The 15,717-nt window shown below is 42.3% G+C and overlaps 1 protein-coding gene across 1 annotated transcript in view; it reads left to right on the top strand.

Moving 5' to 3' along the window:
* Positions 1-15,717, top strand: part of LOC122558377 (fibroblast growth factor receptor-like 1) — a 301,131-nt gene that overhangs the window by 193,541 nt on the left and 91,873 nt on the right. The window lies entirely within an intron of this gene.

The following is a 15,717-nucleotide window of genomic DNA, read 5'->3' as shown; positions in this document are numbered from 1 at the left end:
GCTGCCTGAGGAACACGAGATATTGTTGTGCCTTCTTGACCATCACATCTACATGGGACATCTGGGACAGGTTGTTGGTTATCACCACTCCTAGGAGCTCTCATCCCTCTCCACTTCAGCTCTGTCGTTGTAGATGGGGGCATGTTCTCCTCTCTTTCTGAAGTCAATCAACAGTTCTTTAGTTTTGCCGACGTTGAGAAACAGGTTGTTCTTATTGCACCATCACACCAAGTCCTCTACTTCCTACCACTTCCCTGCTTTTCCCCTGTAGTTATACACATTTAAAATGAAAATATTTCTTTAATTATAGACTGTTTCTTGTATGCTGATGGGACTGCAATTCTATCCAAATTTCTCTCTGTGTGTGATTTTCTTCTTATTTCATTTTTCTATCCAGAGGTGTTCTTACACACAATTGAAAAGTTTTTCTCTCCCCATTACCAAATCACCCGTGTTTTTTTTTATCTGTTAACGACCATTAAATGACCCAGGTTTTCCATTGGATTAAATTACATGCAGAACCCATTGCAGGCAATGCAGACCATCAAAGGTGAGGGACAAGTCGGAGCGCAGGGTGTGGTCAAATCAAAATGGAGTTGGAAGGGGGGGGTCATTTGCTTTTAAGCAACAATGTCCAAGTGTGTACAGCTGAAGATTGGCTGATTTGCTCATTGCCCTTTTACATTTGGAACTGGGAGATAAATTTGCGCAGACAGTTCAGAGGGATGTCTCCTGTGCCTGTCAGCTTCAAACGATATGGGTAATTTTAAATCATATTATTCTACTTTCAGGTGCACCCAAAAGCAATGCCCCATAATCGGTCTATAAATTGTTTTATATAGTTAATCTGTTTTGTAGAGTTAATCTATATATCATTGATCACAAATACAGGGAGCAAAACCTGATTTATTTCCTCATATTAATAATGTGGATCTCTCGAAAGCTCATTGAAGTTTCTTGCAAGTTCCAGGCAAGATTCAATTGAATTTAATGAGCTATAAGGAATTGATAAATATAATAATGATATCGAGTTTTGAGAAGATTTGTAGCTCAGGTTGAGGTTCTGGATGTAAGTTTGCTTGCTGAGCTGGAAGGTTTGTTTTCACACGTTTCATTACCATACTGGGTAACATCATCAGTGAGCCTCTGGTGAAGCACTGGTTTTATGACCCACTTTCTATTTATGTGTTTAGATTACCTTAGATTGATGATGTCATTTCCTGTTCTTTTTCTCAGAGGGGGTAAATGGGGTCCTAGTCAATGTGTTTGTTGATAGAGTTCCAGTTGGAATGCTATGCTTCTCGAAACTTTCGTGCCTGTCTCTATTTGGCTTGTCCCAGGATGGATGTGTTGTCCCAGTCGAAGTGATGTCCTTCCTCATCTGTATGTAAGGATTCCAGTGAGAGTGGGTCATGTCTTTTTGTGGCTAGTTGATGTTCATGTATCCTGGCGGCTAGTTTTCTGCCTGTTTGTCCAAGTTAATGGTTGTTACAGTTCTTACAAGGATTTTGTAAATGACGTTTGTCTGTATAGTGTCTTTTAAGTTCATTAGTGTGTTGGTGGGTTTGTGGGCTACCATGATGCCAAGAGGTCTGAGTAGTCTGGCAGTCATTTCCATGATGTGGGTTTTACCTCCAATGGGGTAATACTTATGTTATCCAATGTAATGTAAACTAGGAATGGATAAAGTGGTATTGAAGGATCCAATAAATGCTATTACATCACAGGGAGTTAGTTAGCTCAATGGCTGGTTTGCAATGTAGAGTAACACCAGTAGCATGGGTTCAATTCCCAAACTGGTTGAAGCCACCATGAAGGATCTCCTCAACCTCTCCCCTTGCCTGAGACATGGTGACCTTCAGGTTGAACCACCACCAGTCATCTTGCTGTAACAAGAGAGTAGTTCTCTGCTCTTGTAAGACTTTACCTTTATGACAGCTCACATCTCTGTACAATGATTGCATTCACAGGCACATCTATGTGTCATGTTTGAAGTGATCTGAGGTAAGATGGTCTCTGAGCCTTTTCCACTTTCAGGTCACATACAATGAGGATTTTACAAGCATGTCTCTTAAAGACATACTGACTTTGCGAAATAGTACAAATTTCTCTTCGGGCCTTCAGATAAGGGAGGGAAAGATTCTGGATCTCAATCTTAACTGCGTGTCCATGTGCATCAGTCTATAGCAGGGACAGAATGCTAGCTGGCACTTTCTGTCAAAGTGTGGTCATGGATTTTCGACAACTGGGAGAGGTACTCTTCAAAATAAATCACAGGAAGGAGTCAATACTCTTAGAGGGTGGGAACTGTAGAGGAAGGAAGAGGAGAAGGAAAAGAAATAAAAACTATCCAAGAGCTAAGAGCAGTGATGATGAAAGATACTTTGAAATTTCATGTTATTAATATGTCAGACATTGATTGTGAACTGAGGCTTTGATAATAATGTCCTGGTAAAGCCCAGAACTGTCAACATTGAGGGGCCAGGTATTTGAGAAAGCATGAGAGAGATTACAACTTTATTAAACTGAATTGAGCCATGTTCGTTTTTATTGAATGATAAATATCAATCTAAGAAATATCTTTAAAACAGAATGGATGAGCCTGACTCTAAATAAATGAAATTTGACAGGTTCACACACAGTCATTACCAACTGGGTAACATTGCAAAACCTTCCTGCACATTTAGATCACAATCCAGATGTGCCAAAAACTGAGTGAGAGCATTCAGTTCTCCAAAACAGGCATCAGAGTATTTTAAAATTTAATGGAATCTTTTCATTGTTGAATCCTACTTGCAAAGAAATAAAAGAAGATACTTTATTAAGGAGATATGGATGGAAAGCCAAGATGAAATTGTGTATTTTGACTATGAAAACAAAACAGGGCCTGTGGTAGCAGGCCTCACCATATTGTGGCAATGGTCCAACTTGTTTGACTGTGCGGCAGTGAGGTAAGTTAATCATCTGTTCACTGGTACAATTTATAACTTTTGACAACAGATATATTTCCTATCGATCTTACTTTGAGAACTGATGAGTCTCAAAAATCTTGGAAATGTTGAATCCTGAATCTTGTAGAGCCCGTCAAGAATAACAAAGCTCATAACCAGAACCAGTTTGTACATTAGCACCTTTCACATCCCCAGGATACTTCTCAAGTGTAGTCATTACCATCTTGTATGGGGAGATGGTGGCCATTTTGCACACTCCGCACAGGCAGCAGAGAGATGAATCACTGTTCTAGTGATGTCAGCTGAAGTGTAAATGGCATTCTGCATAGCTCATTCTTTTTAAAATTGTGCCAGAGAAGGCTTTCACACCCAAGTTGGGGAATGGGACCTCAGTTTAACATTTCACCCAAAGGTCATTATCCGCAACATTGCAACAATCCTTTAAGTCTCTGCACGAAGGTGCCCACCTGGATTTAGCGCTGACCTCTGTGACTGGAGCTTCAACCTACAGCCTTCAAATATCAGTCACAGCTCCGAGATCTTGCTCATTCTGAGTCTGAAGCTGAAGGATTGAAGGACCAAACCAGAGACTTTTGCCCAAAATTTTGGCCTGACTCTTTGGCCCTGCGATTTGGTGGGAGCTGAGGAGGAGGGGGAGGAAGCAAAGCGACTACACTCAGGTCATTCTGCACTGAATAGCTTGACCTGAACTGCATGGCGTGTGTGTCCTGGCCACAGCAAATCACAATGAAAGCCCTTGGTGGATGAAACATTTGGGGGAGCGGTGAGGAGGGAGGGGAGGATAGCAAATGTCAGCACAGGTCAAGGGAAATTGAAGGTCTGGGATTGGATTGGTGCAAGAGATTTGGTTGTTTGGATTGGGAGGATATCATAGCTTGATGGGAATATTTTTCATTTATTCATTCACGAAGTGTTGTCATTCCTGGTAAGGCTAACATCCATTACTGATCCCCAATTGCCCCTGAGGTGGGAGTGAGCTGTCTATATGAATGACTGCAGCCTATCTAGTGTGGATTACCCCACAGGGAGTGCAGGATTTTCACCCAACGACAGTGAATGAATGGTGATATGGTTCCAAGTCGGGACAGTGCCTGTACTTCAAGGGAATGTGTAGATGCTGCTGCTTCCATGTTCCTTCTGCCCATCACCTTCTCAGGGCAGAAGTTGGGGTTTGGGACCTACTATTAACAAAGTCTTGTCAAGTTGCTGCATTAATTTTATAGGCGGTACATTATGGTGCTCGATGGGTACTGATCAAACATGGTGCTTTGTCCTGGATGGTGTCAAGCTTCTTGAGTATGGAGCTGCACTCATCCAGGCAAGTGGGGAGTACTCCATCATACTCCTGAATCATTCCTGGAATTCCCACCCCTTCCTGACAGCACTGTGTTTACACCACAAGGACTGCAGCAGTCCAAGAAAGTAGCTCACTGCCATTTTCTTGGGGGCAATTAGGAATAGGCAAGAAATGCTGATCCAATCCCATGAAATAATTGCACAAAACTGCTGTTGACTTGGCAACCCAGATTCTCCACATAAATTTATGCAGACGACCAAACCTGTGTTTAAAACAACCTGCGATCAGAAACCAACATCAGGAGAACTGATTGGAAAAAGTATCACAGAAAGGGCCATTAAGAAGCAGAGAACAGTGTGCAAACTTTAGATAAATTATCTACAAATCCACAATAATGCTGTTAATGGGCAAACACTTGGGAGAATCTATACGTCTGGAGAATTGGGAAGTTAATAGTTAAATGAACTCTTGAGTGCTTCTCATTCGTCGAGCTATGGGGTTGAATTGACAGCTCACCCCTCCCCCACGGTCCCTCACCATTTTATTTGAAGAAGCCGAACCATTCTTCATTGGTACCAGCAAACAAAAACAAAATTTGTCACGCAGTCAGCATCGAGAAGGGCTTTTTCACGGTGCAGATGTGAGATTAAATTTCATGCTTTGGTGTTTGGTAATGTGGCAGACTTCTCAGTTACAGCTTTGGCCTCCCTCAGCTTTCCGCATCATTTCAGATCAGAAAATAAAAAGCTCGGGCAATGCTTTCACTGTAGCAACTTGAGTGTTAATGGCAGTAAGACGATTGCTACTGCAGACACAACTATTGATGCTTCGGCATCCCCTGTATGCGGGTGTCATGCCTGGGATTGTGAATCCATCAGGCTTGCCTACGCGGTAGTGCACTCCACTTCACTTGGGATTCACCCTGATCCTGTATGAAATGAACTTTAATTCCATCAGATTTGTTTTTCTATTCTCATCTCTTCGGTCCCTTCCATACAGGGAGAATTTCCAATCTGCTTTTGTTGGTTCCTGCAACATCTGATGTCCTCTCTACAGATATTTCCCATCAATCCTAATGGCAGTAGTTAAAAAATTCTCAAATGAATGTTTCAGCTGTATCCCCCTGTCCCCCAGCCCTCCCAATACTGCATCTTGCTCCTTTAGTTAAGGCCGGTTTAATTATTTTACATGTGCTAAGTAAATACAAGTTATTTTGGATGATAGCACCATTGCAAACGGATGGCATCGTTGATTATTCATTTAACACGCAGGTGTACATCTTCACAAAGGTTTTCATCCAGGACCACTCAGTTGTGTCAGAAAACTCCACTGATTACCCACTGAACTCCATTTAATTTCACTTGCAAACAAGTGAAAATGGAATTAAATGAACTTAAGGAAATTATGAATATTTCAGTGCTTTATCTTTACTAACTGCAACAAAAGCATGTGCTTACAGTTTCTTATTAAATACTATAAATACATCATGCTTATTTTAGTTTTAATTATTAAAGGGCAGGGCATGGTGTAGTGGTGATGTCACTAGACTAAACATCCAGAACTCCAGATGAACATTTTGAGGAGGTGGGTTTGAATCTCATCATGATAAGAAAAACTCCTAATAGTAACCATGTAACAGTGCCAATTGTTGTAAAAACCCCTCTGGTTCACTAATGCCCTTAAGGGAGGGCAGTCTGCTGTCCTGACCTGGTCTGACCTCATGTGACTTCAGAGCCACTGCAATGTCTCTTAAATTTGACTCAGCTGACCTCCAGGAAATAAGTGTTGATCAAACCATTAATGGATTTGGACAGCTACACGGAAAGGTCTAAAGGGACAAAAGCAGAAATTGCTGGAAAAGTTCAGCAAGTTTGGCAGCATCTGTGGAGAGAAAGCAGAGTTAATGTTTTGGGTCCAGTGACCCTTCCTCGCAGTTCTTTCAGTTTTCATAAGATTTAGAGGGATATGGGCCAAATGCAGGCAAATGGGACTAGTTCAGGAAACCTGGTTGGCGTGGACAAGTTGGGCCAAAAGGTCTATTTCTGTGCTGTGAGGCTCTATAAAAAAAACAAATGATGTTAGAAGCAGAAGTATAGACATTTGTACGTTATACAACAGATCTCTGTGTCAGGGAAATCATCAGAATGACTTTGTTGCCATGTTGCCTACCATGTCAGTGGAAGTAAGATTGGTAGCTCTGCCAATGCAGCCATCACATGACCAAGTAAAGGCCATTAGAGGCCAGCATGGTCAGCAGCAATGGGACATCCCCTTGCCTCACAGGAAACTACTGAGTTGCTCCCAGCAAGTCTGGGAGAGAGGCTTCCTCCTTAATGGACACCCAGTGCGATGCAACATCCCCTCTGGTATATTTTTCCACTGTGTCGACCTGAAAGGTCTGTATGGGGAGGTTAAAAATGTGTTGCTGGAAAAGCGCAGCAGGTCCTGTTCCTTTGATGCTGCCCTCATTCCTGAAGAAGGGCTTATGCCCGAAATGTCGATTCTCCTGTTCCTTTGATGCTGCCACACACATCATTTACTGCATCCGCTGCACCCGATGTGGCCTCCTCTACATTGGGGAGACAGGCCGCCTACTTGCGGAACATTTCAGAGAACACCTCTGGGACACCCGCACCAACCAACCCAACCGCCCCGTGGCTGAACACTTTAACTCCCCCTCCCACTCCGCCAAGGACATGCAGGTCCTTGGCCTCCTCCATCGCCAGACCATGGCAACACGACGCCTGGAGGAAGAGCGCCTCATCTTCTGCCTAGGAATCCTCCAACCACAAGGGATGAACTCAGATTTCTCCAGCTTTCTCATTTCCCTTCCCCCCCACCTTTTCTCAGTCCCAACCCTTGGACTCAGCACCACCTTCTTGACCTGCAATCTTCTTCCCGACCTCTCCGCCCCCACCCCCTCTCTGGCCTATCACCCTCACCTTAACCTCCTTCCCAGCGCCCCTCCCCCACGTCCCTCCTCCCTACCTTTTATCTTAGCCTGCTTGGCACATCCTCCTCATTCCTGAAGAAGGGCTTATGTCCAAAACATCGATTCTTCTGTTCCTTGGATGCTGCCTGACCGGCTGCGCTTTTCCAGCAACACATTTTTAAGCTCTGATCTCCAGCATCTGCAGCCCTCACTTTCTCTGTATGGGGATGTGCCTTCCAAACGTCAAAGCCAGTTCATCTATGTGCCAAGCGTCATGCGTGTAATCTTTCAGTGACTGCATGGCCTTCAAGAGGCCTCCCAGCAGCAATGGCCGTCCTTCAGTCACCAGTCCCTCAGGGCAAGCCCTCCCTCCATCACACACAGAGTCTCCAACACCTTCCCCTCCCCTGACACCTGGATTCAAAGGTCCCCCCCTCCACCGTGGAGTCCTCTCCTTGGAGTTGAAACTTCAGCAGTGCTCACAACTGACTATGGCGCTTCTGAGATGACTGAGTTGCCAACCTGTGATGTCTTGTCACTGTCAAAATGCCTGGTTCCTAGTGCCAAGTGAAGTAGGTGATCAGCTTCATCAGCTTTACCAATACTTACAGACTGAGGATAACACAGCCTTAGCCACTCATTCACCCATTGACCAGTGTTCAAGATCAATTTGTAATGTTGAAGCACCTGCCACATTGCCACGGAGCTTCAGATGTTAGTTGCTTTACTTGCTGTTAAATTATGATTTGATTCACTGAATATTTTAAAGACAGAAATAGATAGCTACTTGACTAATTTGGGAGTCAAAGGATATGAAAAGTAAGTGGGGCTGTGGAGTTGGGGCCACAATCAGATTAACCAGAGATTGATAATCCCGTGGCTGCTCTGAAGTTATATGTTCATTTGATGCAGTTCCTGGGGTCTTCATTGTGTCCATAAACTGGGAAATAGAGAAATAATTTTAATATACCTTAATGCTTTCCAGTATTAGTCACCGTCCAGCTGTTTCTCACATGACTCTCCTCAACACCTGGCACTTTTACTAAAAATCAATGACAAATATTTACCTCAGAAAGCTTCTTCAGTTGTCTGTTCTTGCAACTTAATAAGTAAAGAAAATGGATTTATATTTAGACTGCACCTTTCATGACCTCGGGACATTGCAAAGCACTTGATAGCTAGTGGAAGTATTTTTGCAGGGTAGCAACGGTGGGTATGGTAGAAAATGTGTCAGTCAGTGTACACACAGCAGCTTCTGTCTGAGAGCAATGTGATAATGACCAAATAATCATGTTGTTTAATGCTGACTGATGGAGAAATCCTGGGCAGGTCACTGAGGAGAATTCTACTGTGGATGACTGGACCAGGGTAAATATAGTGGGGGGGTTGGTTTCTCTTCGGAGGGTCGGTGTGGACTTGTTGGGCCGAAGGGCCTGTTTCCACGCTGTAGGTAATCTAATCTAATCATGAATAGGAAGGATTTAGAAGGATATAGGCCAAGTGCTGGCAGGTGGGGCTGGATTGGGTTGGGATATATGGACGGGTTGGACCGAAGGGTCTGTTTCCATGCTGTACATCTCTATGACTCTGAGAGAAGAAACACGTCCTCATCTCTCTTTTAAATGTCTGACCCCTTATTGTGAGATTAGACACTGAGGACTGATTTATCTTGCTTTCCTTTGAAGACTTATTTCTTCACCTGCTTCTCTTACCTTTTTAATTGTTAAAAGAAAGCAGTTAAAATGTTATTCAGTTATGAGAATATATATTTACATCACTCAAATGCTTACAACATTCACTCAAGAAAGAAATGTCTTTACCAGTCAGAGACGGAAGTACAGGTGGAATCCAGTGGGTAAATTGAATAATAAAGCCCAGCCTCAACATCTGGAATGGGAAATATAAGCAGAAATATTAAAATGGGAGAGACACACACATAGGCTTATGTTTTGAGTGGAGGCCCAATTCTGATGAAGTGTTTCCAATTGAAGTGCATGAAATGTTAACCCGTGGCCCTGTCCGTCATTCCCACATAGCTTGGACAATCAGAATAATTATCTATTTAGAAAAATGGTAACTTCTCTGAGAAATACTCTCCCACTTCCACTCTGGTGCACCGTCTCACTGATCCTTTCAACTGGAAGACTGAGAATTTCACTTGGTAGGGGAAGAGGCAAAGGATATTAGAACAGGGGATATTCTGGGAGATTTGTGCACTTCGGGAATGCAGCTGGTTGGCCACCCTTTTTCGGTGGCTAATTTAGTTATCCGGTACCCAGTTTGATCCATTACCCAAATCGTTTGTGGATCTGGTCAAAGAAAATGTCACCACTAGTTGACTAGCTTATGAAGATAGTAACAGTACACTGTTCAGTGAACTGTGCATCAAATGTATTTGTACATTCATTCTGGAGTTATTAATTCCATGAGATATTAATCTTCCAGTCAAAATATATGTGGAAGCATGGCACCAGTAGAAGTGACAACTATGTAAATACACTGCTGGCAACAGGTAAATAGAGTCATATTCCGTTACACAAGGACTTTGGAAACTGATGTCACCCATGCTGATTGATGTGTTTATCAGCACACAGTGATCCCTGGCACACAGTAACTGTTGGCTCCTACAGTTAAAGCTCAAATGCAATTTGCACTCATGGAGACATTAATTTCCCTGAGTTTTCTTTTTCTCCTGAAAACCTACAGTCTTTTCAAACCCAAGTTTGTAATCATCAGATTGCTCTCTATTTGACTAGCCTCATCAATCTTCTGACTGGCAGCCCTGACGTTTGAATTAGATTTCCCAACGCATGAAACAAAACTGTTACTGTTGTTAAGGGCGTGGAGGTAAGAACATCAAATGCCAATATCAAATTCCACACAATGCCTGTTAGATGTGGTTTGTTACGTAGTTCTTCCAATACCTTGCAAATTAGCGAAGAATATTTGAGGTGGTAGATGCTGGCTCCTCAACTCCCAGATATTCCGGGCATTTCTCCCAGTTCTACTGATGGCAATGGTCAGGGAGAAGTACTGTCATGCAGGGTGTCTGCTTTATTGGGAATCAGAGGTTAAGGCAGGTGGCATGGGCAATTTATGACCGACTTGAAATCATGAGAGAGTGGCTGGATCAGACCAACTGTTTTGTGCTTTCTGACCTGACCATTGAAGTGGTTTCAACTAGTACTTCAAGTAATGAGAAACGATCTGCTTCACTTTCAGATAATAAATAACTTCACAATCAGGGCAGTTGTGGTTTCAATGACTAAGAGTCTCCTATTCCTTGCGGTCTTGTAAAATGGGTGGGGAAGTGAAAAGGAAAGAAAAGATTTATGATCAAATCCTTTGCAGGAGGAGGGCCAATTGTTTTCTAAGCGAGGTATACAGGGATATTGCAGTTGTGGATTACCCTTGCTATTTGGATGGACAGTGTCAAGTTACAGGAGAACGATTGATTGGGCAGGTGAGGGCTGCCTCTCCCCATTCTGTCAACAAAAGAGAATGCACATGCAATTAGCACTTCCTGAAGCAGAATTTTCAGAACAAGAGTGAGGAGATAGAGAAACAGAATGTTGTCGCCAGAGATTCGTAATCCTTGGAAGAATATATTTTTGCTGGTCTTTCGGAAGCTAAGGCCTGTAATGAATTAACTGAATGTTCTCCTTTTGTCTGAGGTTAGCCAGCGCCCCTCATCAGAGTGACCATCTCACCAGGGTGACCACCCTCCTGGAGGTGCATGTGTCTGAACAGCATGGGAAAACAGGATTGGGTGTTATACATGGAGAACTGGCAAAGCAGCTTATTAAACACCTACTGCAGGACCTCTGACCTAGTGAGGCAACCATTTCCTTCTCAAGGAGGTGAAGGGAGAGCAGTAAATCAGAGAAAAATAATGAAGATAGCCCTTTCAAGTTGAACTTGAATGCATATGTAGCACATAGAGATGGACTAAGTTAGCTTGGCCTTAAATTTCCTCAGGTTCAGATAGACTGCCAAGTCTGTGGCACAAGAGTACTGAGCTGATCTTAGGTCCCCTGACTCTGTGACACATTCTGGATTGGTAAATGGTTTGGAAGGGCATGATCTCCATTAAGGAGTGTGTGTGTGTGTGTGTGTGTGTGTGTAGCAAGGGGGTCAGAAACCTGAAGTTGGGGGCTTCCCAATGGATTCCAACATACCTTCCATCCAATTTTTCTTAATCATTCATGGGATGTGAGTGTCACTGGCTGACCAGTATTTATTGCCTGTCCCTCGTAGTCCTTGAGAAGAAGGTGTTGAGCCGCCTTCTTGAACCACTACAGTCCAGTTGCCATGTGCCGTTCGGGAGCAAATTACATATATAACCTATAGCCTTATGACTGTTGGTTCATTGATTTGGAGGAAGAAGCCATCTCTCCCTTCAGAAAGTTGCAAAACATACTTATCTTGAGTGTCTCAATTCTGCATTATTACGCTTTGGGCACATCCTTGGGTGAGTCTCATGAAGGTGCAGTACTCTAAAAGCTAGTACCTCCAAATAAACCTTTTGGACTATAACCTGGCATTGTGCGATTTTTAACTTTGTCCTTGGCTGAGTACACTGCCAAATGCTCACCCTGCAAATGTGATCAATCTCCCAAATTAGTATCACTGTATTGCAGGCCGTTTGGCACGAGTCTAACCCGACCACATCTCTGAAAGGAGGAAGGACATCCAGCTGGAAGACATGTGCTGTTTAGTAGCCCTTTGGTGTCTCAGTCAGAGAGTTATGCGTTCAAGTCCCAATGATGGAGCTGATGAGGCCTGATATTTCACTGCAGTAATGAATAGGCAAGTAAGCGTTTTTTCCAGCTGGTAAACACATCTGGAAACATCTCTAACCCTGTTTGAACAATAATAGGAAGATGTCCTGCCGAACATTCTTCAGTCAACACACCAGAATTAACTTAATGTTTCAAATCAGCAACCCTTCTTCAAAACTCTGAAGAAAGATCGCTGGACTCGAAATATGAAGACCATGTCTGCTCTGCCATTTAAACATGGCTGATGTGTTTCTCAATCCCATTCTCCTGCCTTCTCCCCACGTCCCTTGATCCCCTTACCAATCAAGAACCTATCTATCTCTGTCTTAAATACACTCAATGACTTGGCCACCACCACCATCTGTGGCAATGAGTTCCACAGATTTGCCGCTCTTCGGCTGAAGAAATTCCTTCTCATCTCAGTTCTAAAGGGTTAGTTCCTTCACTCTGAGTTTCTCCAACAATTTATATTTTTTTGTTGCTTCAGATCTCCAGTATTCGCAGTTCCTTGACTTGTTACAATTTGCTAGTTGTACCAAACTGTGCATCAGTTTGTGATGGGGCCATGACAAATCTATAGGAACTCACTTGATGCACCACTTTTGTTTCATTATAGAAGTCAATGTGGAATCAGTTATTTGTCATTTTTTAATACATACTATCACTTTTTAATGTGAGTATAATTTTTTGGCTGCAATTAAGACTTTCGAATGCATTTTCCCACATCTATCAGCATCAGCAAGGAAGTAGGCTGGAGTATAAAGGAGGGAAATTCTGTTTCTACTCAGTCTAATCTTTTTGCTTATGTTAGCAAATGAGGGAAAATCTGTCCATTGGATTCAATTCAGCCGCAGCAAAGCATGCCCTCAAAGTAGTGTCAATACTCAGTTTGGAATGAAACTACAGATCCCAGATCCCAAATTCCATTCCTGATGTTTGGTGGATTGACTGATTAAAGTGAGGGGTCACAGTTGAGCTTCTGGTAGTTTTTCTCTAACACCACTGAGCAGTGTTCTCCCAACCAGTGTCCTCCTCTTGGAAGGGAGCATTTGTGGGTGTCAAAAGGGAACACAGCTGATTCGGGTTCCTGCTCATTTGGCGGGTCATGAAGAGTAAATCAAAGTTCAAGGCCAGCAAAGAACAATTCATGTCTGTTGAACCAAAGTCCAGAAAAACTGGAGCTTTTAGAAAAGGAAGAAAGAAAACGTGAGGCAAAACATTTAGTAGTGAGAAAGCTGTCGAGCCATTTGTTTAAAGAGAGCTTGTACAATTTGCCCTATCATGGAGTAACTTAATCTCTGGAAGATGATGTTCTATGCATCATTCAAAGGAAATGGGCCAAGTTTTCAGGATATCTGCTTAGGCTTCATGATTAAACTCAATGAACCCTCATTGTTCATATTTGACTAGCTGCCTTTCATTGATTTATACTTCAGTAGTCCCTGTAGATTAAATGCCATCGGTATGAACAGTGTAGTAAATTTCTGTCTATATTTTAAACCGTTTTCCTAACTGGATATCAGCTTTTTATTATTATAAGAAATACAACTGTCATAACTTTACATGCTCCCACTGGAATCTGTTCAATATAATTAGTAACTTGTGAGAAAAATGAATCTCCTAATTCTGTTCTTCATCAAAAACTGCGCTGTTTTAGCTGTAATGGTGAATGAGGTGCGAAATGTTTCTCTCCTTTAATTGTCATAAAGTGTCATTCTGGAAAATAAATTGTAGGGTTCCAAGAGACATTAATTGAAGGAAAAGGCTCTATTACTTTGTACTGTTCAAGGTTGTACAGGGGTTAAAAAAAAAGTTTAACCCTTTCAATATCCCTTCCACTGTCAACACCTCACAGCTCAGGTATGATATCTGTTAAAAAATATTGTTTTTGAATATGGGCGTCATTTGCAAGGCTGGCATTTATTACTACCAGCTGTTAGTAATGGAGCTTCTTAAATTACTGGCTGACGCAACTGATCAACTTGCTAGATTATTTCAGAGGGCAGTTAGTAGTTATATTGGTGTGTAAGGGTCACATAAAGGCCTGGATAGAATAAGGACAGCAGATTTCTTCTTTAAACGTATATTTGTGAATCACTTGGCTCTTAACAGCAGTGTGTAAGTTTTGTGGACACCTTTAGTGATTATTGTTTTCTTAGAGTTGAATCCAGATTTCTAACCTGCCAAGAATGGATTTGAACTCACATTCTTTGGATCACTGATTGTGCTTAGGCTCAAACTTAATCAACACCAAGAATGCGCCTTTTGCAGTGATGAAATTAATTGCATTTCAAGCTCTCAGTCACAATATTGTAGACTTTCTGAGTGAGACTGACAATTACTTTTTAATGCCACTGTACCATCCAGGTTCACCTATTTCTCAGATTCCAACTGGAGCAGAAAATTGATCTGAGATAAACTGGGTTGAAGTGTTTTCTGATCTGCAGTGCCACCTGCACTTGTGTTACCAGGATTGTTTCTCTCATTCACACTGGCTCTTAGACATATGCATTCACATCCCAGTCCGTAAATTCAGATATAGACTCACAAGTTTGAATAGTCTACTCTTATTTCTACACTGCCTTGTAAAATCTATCAATACATGATGTAACTCGAGGTCATAAATACAAAAACGAAATTGATGTAAGTTTGAAAATCACTTTGAAACAGAGCAGAACAGTTGGTGCATTGATTGTATCAGTTGCTAGCTCAGCTATCCAGATATTTGAATGAAAACATAGATGGGTGGGTTAGTGCATTTGCAGATGACACACATGTTGGTGGAGTTGTAGATAGTGTGGAAGGTTTTCAACAGATGCAGTGAAATATAGATCAATTGCAGATATGGGTGGAGAAATATCATGTTGCAGCATTATAAGACTTTGGTGAGGCTGAACTTAAGAATATTGCATTCAGTTCTGGTCGCCATATTATAGGAAGGATGTGGAGACTTTGAAGAGGGGGCAGAAGAGGTTTACCAGGATGCTGCCTGGATTAGAGGGTATGGACTCTAAGGTTGTTTTGGCTGGAGCAGCAGAGGCTGAGGGGAGACTTGACAGAAGTCTATAAAATTATGAGATGCATTGATAGGGTTGACGGTCAGAATATTTTTCCCAGAGTTGAATTGTCTAAAACTAGGCAGCATGCATTTAAGGTGAGAGGTGGAAAGTTCAAAGGACTTGTGAGAGGTACGTTTTTTACACAGAGAGTGGTAGGAGCGTGGAACTCACTGCTAGGGATGGTGGTGGAGGCAGATACGATAGGGGCATTCAAGAGACTTTTAGATAAGCTCATGAATATGCAAGGAATTGAAGGATATGGACCAAGAGCAGGGAGAGGGGATTAATTTAATTTGATTCATGTTTGGCACAACATCATGGGCTAAAGGCTAAAGGCCCATTCCTGTGCTGTACTGTTCTATGTTCTATACTGAGGCTCTCTAAAAAACTCTGCAGTATTGCAACACCAACGTACACACAGTGAAATCATTACTCCTTCTATCGGAATACGAACACTAGATCTTTCTGCCGTGTGCTTTCCTGTGGTTGGCCAATGTTACCTGTAGTTAACATTGAACCTGTGCTAAACAGCATGGCTGATCTTTGAGCCAAAAAATCATAGAGATGTACAGCACGGAAACAACCCTTTGGTCCATCTCATCCATGCTGACCAGATATTCTAAATTAATCTAGTCCCATTTGACAGCATTTGGCCCATATCCCTCTGAACTCTTCC

Source organism: Chiloscyllium plagiosum, unplaced genomic scaffold (assembly GCF_037043375.1).
Source record: "Chiloscyllium plagiosum isolate Xiang-an unplaced genomic scaffold, Cpla_swu_hap1 HiC_scaffold_1, whole genome shotgun sequence".
Taxonomy (NCBI): Eukaryota; Metazoa; Chordata; class Chondrichthyes; order Orectolobiformes; family Hemiscylliidae; genus Chiloscyllium; species Chiloscyllium plagiosum.
This window is presented reverse-complemented; position numbering and strand designations above follow the sequence as displayed.